Source organism: Mesoplodon densirostris, chromosome 11, assembly GCF_025265405.1.
Source record: "Mesoplodon densirostris isolate mMesDen1 chromosome 11, mMesDen1 primary haplotype, whole genome shotgun sequence".
NCBI lineage: Eukaryota > Metazoa > Chordata > Mammalia > Artiodactyla > Ziphiidae > Mesoplodon > Mesoplodon densirostris.
Window position 1 is genome coordinate 27049271 of NC_082671.1, and position 13333 is coordinate 27062603.

The 13333-nt window shown below is 41.7% G+C and overlaps 1 pseudogene; it reads right to left on the reverse strand.

The window, feature by feature from the left end:
- Positions 1 to 10847: 10847 nt before the first annotated feature.
- LOC132499448 (post-GPI attachment to proteins factor 4-like) lies at positions 10848 to 12025 on the reverse strand (annotated as a pseudogene).
- Positions 12026 to 13333: the final 1308 nt, after the last annotated feature.

The window sequence follows — 13333 nt, forward strand, 5'->3', positions numbered from 1 at the left end:
CTTTGTTTTTTCTTTCAGCTTATGTCAAAATGAATATTTTTTTAATTGGAGTATAATTGCTTTACAGTGTTGTGTTAGTTTCTGCTGTGTAATGAAATGAATCAGCTATATGTATACCTATATCCCCTCCTTCTTGGACGTCCCTCCCACCAACCCCCGCATCTCACCCATCTAAGTCATCACGGAGCACTGAGCTGAGCTTCCTTTGCTTTATAGCATGTTCCTGCTAGCTATCTATTTTATGCATGGTAGTGTATATATTTCAATCCTAATATCCCAGTTCATCCCACCCTCCCCTTTGCCCACTGTGTCCACATGTCCATTCTCTACATCAATGTCTCTGTTCCTGCCCTGCAAATAGGTTCATCTGTACCATTTTTCTAGATTCCACATATATGTGTTAATATACGATATTTGTTTTTCTCTTTCTGGCTTACTCCACTCTGTGTGACAGGCTCTAGTTCCATCCACAACCCTACAAATGACACAATTTCGTTCCTTTTAATGGCTGAGTAATATTTCATTGTATATATGTACCACATTTTCTTGATCCATTCATCTGTGATTGGACATTTAAGTTGTTTCCATGTCCTGGCTATTGTAAATAGTGGTGCAATGAACACTGGGGTACATGTTTCCTTTTGAATTACAGTTTCCTCAGGGTATATGCCCAGTAGTGGGATTGCTGGGTCATATGGTAGTTCTATTTTTAGTTTTTTAAGGAACCTCCAACTGTTCTCCACAGTGACTGTATCAATTTACATTCCCACCAACAGTGCAAAAGGGTTCCCTTTTCTTTACACCCTCTCCAGCATTTACTGTTTGTGGATTTGTTGATGATGGCCATTCTGACTGGTGTGAGGTGATACCTCATTGTAGTTTTGATTTGCATTTCTCTAATAATTAGTGATGCTGAGCATCTTTTCATATGTCTCTTGGCCATCTGTATGTCTTCTTTGGTGAAATGTCTATTTAGGTCTTCCACCCATTTTTTAATTGGGTTGTTTGTTTTTTTGATACTGAGCTTCATGAGGTGTTTATATATTTGGAGAATAATCCTTTGTCTGTTGCTTCATTTGCAAATATTTTCTCCCATTCTGAGGGTTGTCTTTTCATTTTGTTTATGGTTTCCTTTGCTGTGCAAAGCTTTTAAGTTGAATTATGTCCCATTAGTTTATTTTTGTTTTTATTTTCATTACTCTAGGAGGTGGGTCAAAAAAGATCTTGCTGTGATTTATGTCAAAGAGTGTTTTTCCTATGTTTTCCTCTAAGAGATTTATAGTGTCCAGTCTTACATCTAGGTCTTTAATCCATTTTGAGTTTATTTTTGTGTATGATGTTAGGTAGTGTTCTAATTTCATTTTTTACATGTATCTGTCCAGTTTTTCCAGCACTACTTATTGAAGAGGCTGTCTTTTCTCTATTGTATGTTCTTGCTTCCTTTGTCATCAATTAGGTGACCATATGTGTGTGGGTTTTGCTCTGGGCTTTCTATCCTGTTCCATCAATCAATATTTCTGTTTTTGTGCTAGTACCAGACTGTCTTGATTACTGTAGCTTTGTAGTATACTTTGAAGTTGAGGAGCCTGATTCCTCCAGCTCTGTTTTTCTTTCTCAAGATTGCTTTGGCTATTCGGGGTCTTTTCTGTTTCCACTCTAAAATTTGGAAAATTGTTGTTCTAATTCTGTGAAGAATGCCATTGATAATTTGATAGGGATTGCATTGAATCTGTATATTGCTTTGGGTAGTATAGTTATTTTCACAATATTGATCCTTCCAAATCCAACAACATGGTATATTTCTCCGTCTGTTTATGTCATCTTTAATTGCTTTCACCAGTGTTGTATAGTTTTCTGAGTACAGGTTTTTGCATCCTTAAGTAGGTTTATTCCTAGGTATTTTGTTCTTTTTGTTGCACTGGTAAATGGGATTGTTTCCTTAATTTCTCTTTCTGATTATTCATTGCTAGTGTATAGGAATGCAAGAGATTTCTGTGCATTAATCCTGTAACCTGCAACCTTGCCAAATTCATTGGTTAGTTCTAGTAGTTTTCTGCTGGCATCTTTAGGATTTTCTATGTATAGTATCATGTCATCCACAAAGAGTGACAGTTTTACTTCTTTTCTAATTTGGATTCCTCTTATTTCTTTTTCTTCTCTGATTGCTGTGGCTAGGATTTCCAAAACTATGTTGAATAAGAGTGGCAAGAGTAGACATCCTTGTCTTGTTCCTGATCTTAGTGGAAATGCTTTCAGTTTTTCACCATTGAGAAAGATGTTTCTCTGGATTTGTCATATATGGGCTTTATTATATTGAGGTAGGTTTCCTCTATGCCCATTTTCTGGAGAGTTTTTATCATAAGTTTGTGCTTAATTTTGTCAAAAGCTTTTTCTGCATCTAGTAAGATGATCATATGGTTTTTATTCCTCAATTTGTTAATATGGTGTATCACAGTGATTAATTTGCATATATTGAAGAATCCTTGCATTCCTGGAATAAATCCCACTTGATCATGGTGTATGATACTTTTAATGTGTTGCTGGAGTTTTTGCTAGTATTTTGTTGAGGATTTGTGTGTCTATGTTCATCAGTGATATTGGTCTGTAATTTTCTTTTTTTGTGATATCTTTGTCTGGTTTTGGTATCAGGGTGATAGTGGCCTCATAGAATGAATTTGGGAGTGTTCCACTCTCTGCAGTTTTTTGGAAGAGTTTGAGAAGGATAAGTGTTGGCTCTTATCTAAATGTTTGATAAAATTCGCCTGTGAAGGCATCTGGTCCTAGATTTTTGTTTGTTGGAAGATTTTTAATTAGTTTCAATTTCATTACTTGTGTTAGGTCTGTTTATATTTTCTAATTCTTCCTGGTTCAGTCTTGGAAAATTGCACCTTTCCAAGAATTTGTCCATTTCTTCAAGGTTGTCCATTTTATTGGTATATGCTTGCTTGTAATAGTGTCTTATAATCCTTTGTATTTCTGCAGTGTCAGTTGTGATTTCTCTATTTTCAGTTCTAATTTTATTGATTTGCATCCGCTCCCTTTTTTTCTTGATGAGTCTGGCTAAACGTTTATCAGTTTTGTTTACCTTCTCAAAGAACCAACTTTTATTTTTATTGATTTTTGCTATTGTTTTCATTGTTTCTATTTCATTTCTTTCTGCTCTGATATTTATGTTTTCTTTCCTTCTACTGACTTTAGGTTTTCTTTGTTCTTCTTTCTCTTGTTGCTTTAAGTGTAAGCTTGGATGGTTTATTTGAGATTTTTCTTGTTTCTTGAAGCGAGCTTGAATTGCTATGAACTTCCCTCTTAGAACTGCTTTTGCTGCATTCCATAGGTTTTGGGTCATCGTGTTTCATTGTCATTTTTTTCTAAGTATTTTTTTATTTCCTCTTTGATTTCTTCCGTGATCTCTTGGTTATTTAGTAGCACACTGTTTAGCCTCCATGTATTTGTGTTTTTTACAGTTTTGTTCCTGTAATTGATTTCTAATCTCATAGTGTTGTGGTCAGAAAAGATGCTTGATACACTTTCAATTTTGTTAAATTTATCACGGCTTTATTTGTGACCCAAGATGTGATCTATCCTGGAGAATGTTCCATGTGCACTTGAGAAGAAAGTGTATTTTTGCCACTTTCATATGGAATGTCCTATAAATATCAATTAAATCTGTCTGGCCTATTGCATCATTTAAAGCTTGTGTTTCCTTATTTATTTTCTGTTTGAATGAGCCATCCATTGGTGTAGTGGGGTGTTAAATTTCCCCACTATTATTGTTTTTAAGTCAATTTCCCCTTTTATGGTTGTTAGCATTTGCCTTATATGTTGAGGTGCTCCTATGTTGGGTGCATAAATATTTATAATTGTTATATCTTCTTCTTGGATTGATCCCTTGGTCATTATGTAGTGTTCTTCCTTATCTCTTAAAACAGTCTTTATTTTAAAGTCTACTTTATCTGGTATGAGTATTGCTGCTCTAGCTTTCTTTTGATTTCCATTTACATGGAATATCTTTTTCCATCCCCTCACTTTCAGTCTGTATGTGTCTCTAGGTCTGAAGTGGGTCTCTTGTAGACAGGATATATATGGGTCTTGTTTTTGTATCCATTCAGCCAGTCTGAGTCTTTTGGTTGGGCATTTAATCCATTTACATTTAAGGTTGTTGTCGACATGTATGTTCCTACTACCATTTTCTTAATTGTTTTGGGTTCTTAAGTGTTTTTCTTCTCTTGTGTTTCCCGCTTAGAGAAGTTCCTTTAGCCTTTGTTGTAAAGCTTGTTTGGTGGTGCTGAATTCTCTTAGCTTTTGCTTGTCTATAAAGCTTTTGATTTCTCTGTTGAATCTGAATGAGATCCTTGCTGGGTGGGGTAATCTTGGTTGTAGATTTTTCTCTTTCATCACTTGAAGTATATTCTGCCACTCCCTCCTGGCTTGCAGATTTTCTGCTGAAAAATCAGCTGATAAACTTATGGGGATTCCCTTGTATGTTATTTTTTGCTTTTCCCTTGCTGTTTTTCATATTTTTTTTCTTTGAATTTAACTGTTAGTTTGATTAATATGTGTTTTAGTATGTTTCTCTTTGGCTTTGTCCTGTACGAGACTCTCTGTGCTTCCTGGAACTTGGTGGCTATTTCCTTTCCCATGTTAGGGAAGTTTTTGACTATAATCTCTTCAAATATTTTCTCAGACCCTTTCTTTTTCTCTTCTTCTTCTGGGACCCCTATAATATGAATGTTGGTGCGTGTAGTATTTTCCCAGAGGTCTCTGAGTTTGTCTTCAATTCTTTTCATTCTTTTATCTTTATTCTGCTCCTTGGCAGTTATTTCCACCATCTGTCTTCCAGCTCACTTATTCGTTCCTCTGCTTCAGTTATTCTGTTTCTGATTCTTTCTAGTGTATTTTTCATTTCAGTTATTGTGTAGTTCTTCTCTGTTTGTTATTTAGTTCTTCTAGATCTTTTGTTAAACATTTCTCAATCTGTACCTCCATTCTATTTCTGAGTTTCTGGATCATCTTTACTATCATTACTCTGAATTCTTTTTCAGGTAGGTTGCCTATTTCCTCTTCATTTATTTGGTCTTATAGGTTTTTCCCTTGCTTCTTCATCTGTGACATATTTTTTTGTCATCTCATTTTTTTTTTTTTTTGATAGGTGGGATTGTGTTCCTGTCTTACTGGTCATTTGGCCTGAGTCTTCCAGAACTGGAGTTTGTAGGCTGTTGGGTAGAGCCAGGTCTTGGTGTCGAGATGGACCTCTGGGGGACCTCACTCTGATGAATATTCACTGGGGTCTGAGGTTCTCTGTTAATCCAGTGCTTTGGACTTGGAGCTCCCACCATAGGAGCCAGTCCCTACCTCCAGCTTGTGAACTAAGATTCTGCAAGGCACATGGGGCAGCAAAAAAAAAAAGAAAGAAAGAAAAAAGAAAACAAGGAGCAGAACAATAACAAAGAGTAAAAAATAAAATAAGATGAGAAAACTAACATATATGTTAAAAAAATTAAGATATAGATGAAACTACAGTTGGAAGGTAAAATAGAACCACAATATCAAAGAAGAGGGAAAAAGAAAAAGCTGGAAAAGGTCTTGGCTGTGGGGGGCGGGGCTTAAGAAGGGGCAGGGTTTATGGGGGCGGGGCCTATGCTTAGGACCCACAGGGTTGGAAAACGCACTGGTGGGGGGGGGTGAGGCTTAGGCTTAGGGCACCAGAGGGGCCCAGGAGTGCCTCTGGCCTTGGAGCATGGAGGACTGGCCCCGGAGCCCAGCAGTCTCCCTGGAGCCCAAGTGGGTGGGAGAAACACCCACTGCACTCCTCCCTTATCCTCCAAGCCTCCAAGGGTCCCCCCAGGCGTGGGAAATCCTCCCTCTCCCAGCCACCCCTCAGGGCGTCAGTCCCATGCAGGTGCCACTTCTCCTCCCTCCACACTCTCCCTACATCCTACCTGGTCGCTAGGGGGTTCCCCCCATCTCCTTGGACATTGAGGTCCAAATGAATATTTTTAGGTGTTAAAATGATAGGACAGATACAATTTTATGCTCAGCTTTCATTATATCAAGTTTTTCAAAGTATTATAATAAAAGGAAGAAAAGTGCTTCCAGTGGTCAATCAAACATGAAAGAGTTGGTAATGAGGCTTGCATGGGACTTGCATATCTTCTGTACCTAGCAACCTATAAATAAAAAGAAAAGAAAATCAACTTCATCTAATAAATTATTTCCTTTGATTTAAGCCAGAGATTTAAAACCATATTTATACTGAGAGTGGACGAAAGCAGGCAAATAAGGCCCAACAAATAATTCCTGCTCTTCTAGCCATGAAACTTTTGGCTTATCCAAATTTACCCATTAACCACCTGTGTAAGATTCACTGCCAGCCAATAACCTGCGAATATTCAGGAAATATCCTGAACCCAGACAGGAAGGTGTACTGAAATCAGAAGCTTCTGTCAAGTGTAACAGGTGCATCAGTGTACAAGTGTGAGTGCTGGAAGGACAGAAACAGCCTAGAGGATTATAATCAAAGGATTGTAGCCAAATCCTTCTGCTCTTTAGACAAAAGTGAGTGAATAAATGAGCCTACACTGTATACTTAGTGGAGCTGGAATTTCATGGTTATGCATGTTGTGCTGTGTATCATTTGACCATTTGTCCATTCATCCCACAAACAGGAGCTTCTTGGATAAACGTTAATGTCAATATCCCAACAAGTGTTTGAAAGTGAGCTAAGAAGTATGTTAAAGTAGCTTGGGACAATGAAGGAGCTAGAAGGAGAGTGAAAATGTCTCCCTGGGGAGCTCTCAGGGATGCCAGCATTGACCCCTGGGAACTGGTGTTAGGTCAAGTCAGAATCTGACATCTTCACTAACGATCTGGAAAAGGGAGTGAATGGCTCGTTAATAAAATGCACAGTTGAAGTGAAATGATTGACTGGATGCAAGAAAGTAGGGAAATCAGTGATGTTGGTAAAATGAGATACAACTTACGGAAATGCTTGCTCATCTGTTAGACAGAAAATCAGCATCTGAAACTCATTTAATGGGAACTATCAGTTGGGAAAGCACCGCTGCCAGCAGAGGCCTGGAGGTGATGCTGGGAAGAAAATTAGACAGGAGATGAGAGGCTGAGCAGGCATGATTACAGTATCTCTCTGGAAAGACCTCACGACAGCCGGCCTGTGTCCATGTACTTCCCACAGGTCCTGACACCAAGCCACAGCCTCTGAAATCCACTCTGCTGCTGCCTGGTGACCAGCCTGTCCTCTGCCTTCTGGTTCTGGCTGGGAAGATGGCTCCATGCAGGCTTCCACTTACTGCTCTGCACAATGAGAAGTTGACAATGTTCAACAATTTGGTGCTTTGGGGCCAGAATCCAGGCCAAGGACAGAGGTGTGACTCAGACCCAGGACTGAAGGTTAGGAGTATTGCTGGGTAGACCTGGGAATTGAATCCTGGTCTCTGGCCTATAGCTGATTATGAGTTTTCTGAGATAAAGTTGGAACCAACCAAAACTCAAACAACTTTTCATTCCAGCATTTGTAGGAAGTAGATCGCAAAGTCTCTGCTGTTTGCTACTGTGCATTACATCCATCAGCTGATGGGTAAACCCTAATTATTCTGAATACACTTGCATCTGGACTCACACTCATAGCTTTGTGCTGACCTTGCTCCCGTTGGTTCCCTTATTAGTGGTCACTCTGCTGAGCTCCTGCAGAGACCACTGCTTGTTAGTTGAGAACAGCAATGTTCGCTGTGAGGTGCAAAAGTGGAAAAAACCTCACTATGTTACGGCTTCCCTGGTGGCGCAGTGGTTGAGAGTCTGCCTGCTGATGCAGGGGACGCGGGTTCATGCCCCAGTACGGGAGAATCCCACATGCCACGGAGCGACTTGGCCCGTGAGCCTTGGCCGTTGGGCCTGCGCGTCCGGAGCCTGTGCTCCGCAGCGGGAGAGGCCCGCGTACCGCAAAAAAAAAAAGAAAAAGAAAAACCCTCACTATGTTAACCTCATTAATATGTATAAGTTCTCTCCTCAATACATGGAGCAAGTATCATTGCATTCCTAAATTTTTCCAAATCAAGTTAAATTTGCATGCATTTTTATCGAAGATATATAATATCTTAATCTACAAGAAGGTTGAGGGATATATTCAATCCAGAGAAATGTAGGAGGGCCTCTGGTCTTTTTTTTTTTTTTCTCAGTGAAAGAGGTACATTTATTTGAACCGATAAGTCTATGCAAATACACTCAGTCACAATAGGGAGCTTCTTAGGCCTGACAATAATTTAAATTCTGAAAAGTATGCAGGACCGTTAGAGACCTTCACGCTCATGGTAAACTATGTCCCTTGATATTGGAAGGGGACTTTAGTTCTCCCTTAGCTCCCTGCTCAGGATTAAATGAGAGACTTCAGCTTTGGTATAAAGCTGTCAGCTGTCCTAATCCAGAATAACATACACAATTTGGACTCTAGGAATGAGGGACAAAAGGGAGAGCGATCTAGAAAGTGGGTAGGGACAAAAGTGGGTAGGATTTCCACTTCTGCAGAAAATGTCCAAGGATGGCAGACTCTAGTTAAGTTACACTCTTAACTAGAGTGTAAGTAGAGAAATATGCAAGGCAAAGATGACCTTAGCCATCGAGAATGAAGGAGTCAGGGGAAGGGCTGTCTGTGTGCAGTAGACAACTGAATTAGAAAGAGCAGAAATGGAAACCAGCAATGATTCTGATCTAGGGTTTGGCTAGCTTAAATATTCTGTCATTGGACACAAACTTTTCACGAAGAGATCCAATCATTAATGCCACAAACTCAAATTAATTCTAGGTTGAGAGTGGTTCTCTTCTCAAACATGGCGCTGAACCAGTTACTGGGAGAGGAGGGATGGAGGGGTGGAATCTGAGCATCTCAATAAGTCATCTAGTAGCTCTGGGCACTTTGGGCATTCCTGGGGACACATAACAGCTCACTATAACAACACAACACATACTGAAACCTGTTTGTTCCCCAAGACCAACACCACAGTGAGTTTTTACCATCTTAGGTTACAGAAACATTATTTAGCCCAGGTTACAACTGGATTTCACAAAAGAGAATTTGATTACATAGATATTTATAAAATGAATGTGGTTAAGAAAAAAGTATGGGGGCTGGAAGTCAAAAAAGCTACTACATTCCAGTCCTCTCTGCTGCTATTCAGCTGTGTGAAACTGAGGAAGTTCTCTAACATCTCTGGACCTGTTTGTTCATGTATAAATTGTGATGATGAACCCCTGTTACTCCCTCAGTGTTCTCAAGCAGATCCCAAGATGGTAGCTCACTGTGGAAACTTAAAAGCAAATGTAAGATGTGGCACTGAAACAAAATGGACAGCTGCTTGAACTCTAATATAATCATCCATCCCCACAAAGGGACTTGTTGGCCACTGGCCAATAAGTATTGTCAAGTGACATTTACTTGTAACTTTTGAGAAGAGTAATTTTCAGATGCTAGTCTTAGAATAAGCTCAAGAGGAGTCTCAGATCATTTCCAGTTTGAATGAATAATTCTTACTTTGGGTTTGGCTGGAGGTGGGGCTAGATGAAACTGAGCTGCATATCCTTCTGAAGTCACAAGGAAAAGCCAGCCTTTATTCTAGCAGTGTTTGGTCTGGAACAGCTGCTCCATAGGTGTCAGTCCTATGCCCCATATCATACTTTAAATAATATCACTAATACTTTGTCCAAAATACACTTGAGTTGTATATGCTTATTATAGGAGAGAAAAGAACTAATATTCACCAAGTGCCCTCTATGAGATAAACACTTGCTAGTGTTTTACATACATTCTGTCATTTAATCCTCAAGGCAATTTAAAAGGTAGATATCACTGTCCCCATTTTACAGGCAACAAACCTGAGACCCAGAGTGCTTATGACTTGCCCAAGTTCACACCACTAGGACATGACAGAGATCTGAAATAAAAAGTCAGGTCTTCTGACTTCAGTCCATGCTTTTTTTCTCCTATAATATCATGCTGCATAGAAGAAAAAGAAATGAAGGTGAATGATTAGCCAGCAAAGTTAGGGAAAAGGGTATGCTATTAGTAAAGAGCTCACCCATTTTATATTATTCTGCAATGTCCAACTTTCAAGGAATCAGATTATGATAGAAATCTTCAATATTAAATCACTACTAAACATAAGCAATCCGTCCTTGATGATCCAGAAGATGCTTTCAGACCTTGTTCTGCCTTAAAGTTCTCATGAACAAAATTGATTATCATTGCACTACAAATGTGTGGAAAAGAAAATGCCAGGTAACACCTGCAAGATGCTGGGCACTGTGTGGCTATTTTCCACTTTTATTACTCCAGGTCAAGGAAACAAATAGAATCTATCAACATGGTCCTGCCTCTTGGGACATATATTCGAAACATTCATCTATTCTTATTCCCAATGAGAAAGAAATCATTGCAAAAGAATCTCACCTTTCACCAAATTCTACCCTTAAAATCCTAAACCAGTCATATCACTATGCACAATATTTTTGGCAGTCGCAAACTCTATCGCGAAGCCAATCAATAAACAATTGGAGAATTTAAGTGGTATTTAAATGCCCCTCGTTGGGTGGGTCAGCCTGCATGAGGCAGTGTGGCTGTGGGGAGGGCCAGAGGTCTGGACTCATGGTGAACAGCTTGCTCCTGCCAGAGAGTTACCAAAGCCAAGGTGCTTGACTTGCATGTTCTTCAGTCATCCCAGTACCTATATCCCTAGCAAACTTAAAGCAATGAAATATCTGCAAGGAACCATGTCCAAAGAAAGAGCTCAACAGTTGCATCTCCAAGAAGTGGCCAATTCAGAAAGGCATTTCTTGGCAAGCTAGAGCAGACTGGGGTGAAAGTTGTACCAAAGGCTTGAGAAGAGCCTGATGTGTTTCACAAGATTGGGCTCCACCACATAGGCCTGCTCCCCCTTGGCCCTCAACAGTGAGAACAGTGCCATGTTCTTGCTAAAGCCCTTGTGGCAGTACACCTGGGACAGGTAGGTGAGGGTCCAGTGGGCCACCCGGGCAGGGAAAGGTATTGCTGGGGTGCAAAACTGCGAAGCAGGGACCACGCTGTACAGGGAAGGACGCAGCTGCCGCAGCTCCAGGAAATAGTGCCGGCCCACCAGCTCTACCTGACCCATGCTGTACAGGAAGAAGAAGAGCATGACGGGTTAGATAAACCCCAGCCGGTTGGCAAACTGCATATATATCCAGGTTAGTAAGGGCCCCAGCAACATGCCGACACCAAGCCGCTTCAGGATCCGCATGGGCTCCGGGTGGTGTAGTGCTGGAGCCTTGCAGGGTGATAGAGCTTCAGATAAAGTGCATATCTGAGGTGCGGCTCAGAGAAGCGAGCCCGAAGAAGTTGCTCCAAGACTGGGAAGATCTGCTCTTCTGAAACGGGGTCATCTTCTCCCATCAGGACGTAGTCTGGGTTGTAGGTCTGCAGGGAGGATTCCAGACAATAGACGCAGTCCTGCTTCTCTTTCTCAAACGCATTGGTCATCCCCCGTGCCCTCGTATCTGTTGGCCACAGAGACGTACTTGGACAGCAGCTTGGCATCTAAATGGCTCACGCTCCACTCCACGTTGCATAGGAAAAGTTGGTGCCCTTCTCACTGGGGGCCTCATTGTTGAAGGAGCTGATGAAACTGGGACGTGACCTGCAGGACATAGTGGAAGCCAGGTTGCCTGTCCACTGTGATGATGGCGATGACCAGCCAGGGGTGGGGAGTGGCCTGCCAGGCGATGGGCACCGAGCCATTGACAGAGGGCAGCAGCGGGCAGCTTCACCCTCTCTCAAGCTTTGCTGCAGGAACTCTTGGTTCTTTCGGTTCAGATGCCAGTGGCGCAGGTAGAAGTAAAAGTTCAGAAGCCGGTGACCGGCCAGGGCGGCCAGCAGACCAAAGGTCACCACCGTTAAGATGAAGAGCTGGACAGCAGTGCTGCCCCAGGAGAGCTGCCTCAGCCTCCGGAGGAGCATGGCAGCTGCAGAGGTTGAAGTACTCATGAGGTCAACTTCTGGTCAGGTCTGGTCCCAAGAACAAGCCATCCTGGACCGCAGGCCAGAATCAGCGCAAGTCAAACCTGGACTCGCACACACCCAGCTCGCGCCTTTCTGTCGGCCTCACGGTGCCACAGAAGCAGGCGAGGGGTAGGGAAGTGCCCTCGCTGCGACATTCAGTCATCCCTGCACGGATGCTGGCCCTGGCTGCGCGGGGGACACCCTTCTGGGGTTCCGGCCGTCCTCCGGCAGGAAGCGGCCAGCGCCACAAGTGAAGCCGCAGCGAAGCCTCTGGTCTTGAGCCCGTTATGATTGCCCCCCAGAGGATCACCTGATATTCACGGTCCTGCTATTCTGTGACCATGTGGTTTGGTCATTGGCCCTACTGAGACTTTCAAGGTGGCAGGACTATGTGTTCATGCCCCAGGCATCCATGGACCACGCTGTTCAAATCCTGCACCTCCTGAGATTGGGCCAGATAGGTCCACACCAGTCAAAACCTAGGATTAGAAAAAGAGGAAAAATAACTGTTTTGCCCCTTCTCCTTCACCTTCTTGAGCCTAAGCTTTAAAAAGCCTCCTAACCCTGCCCCCAAATAAGGGGACTTTGTTCTTCTAGACCAACAGCCTGCTCAGCCTCTTGAGTGGGGAAAGAGAAAACTTTCTCTCATTGTTTAGTAAACGTCTCCATCGTGTTATCCTGCCACAGGGAATTTCTTATGTCATCCTGCCACATGGCTGTATATGTAGACTCTGAGCTTAAGGCTTATGACTTTTAAACCCTAAAAAAATAGATTTTTCAGGGTAAGATCTGGTTCACTGTTTAACCGAAGTTACGTTGAAAGAAATTATTTTATGATTATTTTCTTAAGTCAGATAGCTTATTTTAAGTTTATGGTTATTTAATGTTCAGAAGAAGCAAGGAATACTGTGCGAACATTAATATAAAATACATGCCAAAGTTTAGTTTGCCAAAGAAAAAATGACAATGGTAGGCAAAATTCACATACTTCTATGCATTTTAAATCAGAAAGTATCCAATGGGCTGTGGACTTGGATGTGGCATTTCAGGGTTAAGGTTACAATTAATTGATTCCTGTTACAAAACTAACTTAGGGAACCAAGATCCCACTGGTAGCCCTTCACATCACTTTAGTCCAGGCCTCCCTAACCTTAATCCCTCTTTTTTTTTTTTTTTTTTTTTGCGGTAGGCAGGCCTCTCACTGTTGTGGCCTCTCCCATTGTGGAGCACAGGCTCCGGACGCGCAGGCTCAGCAGCCATGGCTCATAAGCCCAGCCGCTCTGCCGCATGTGG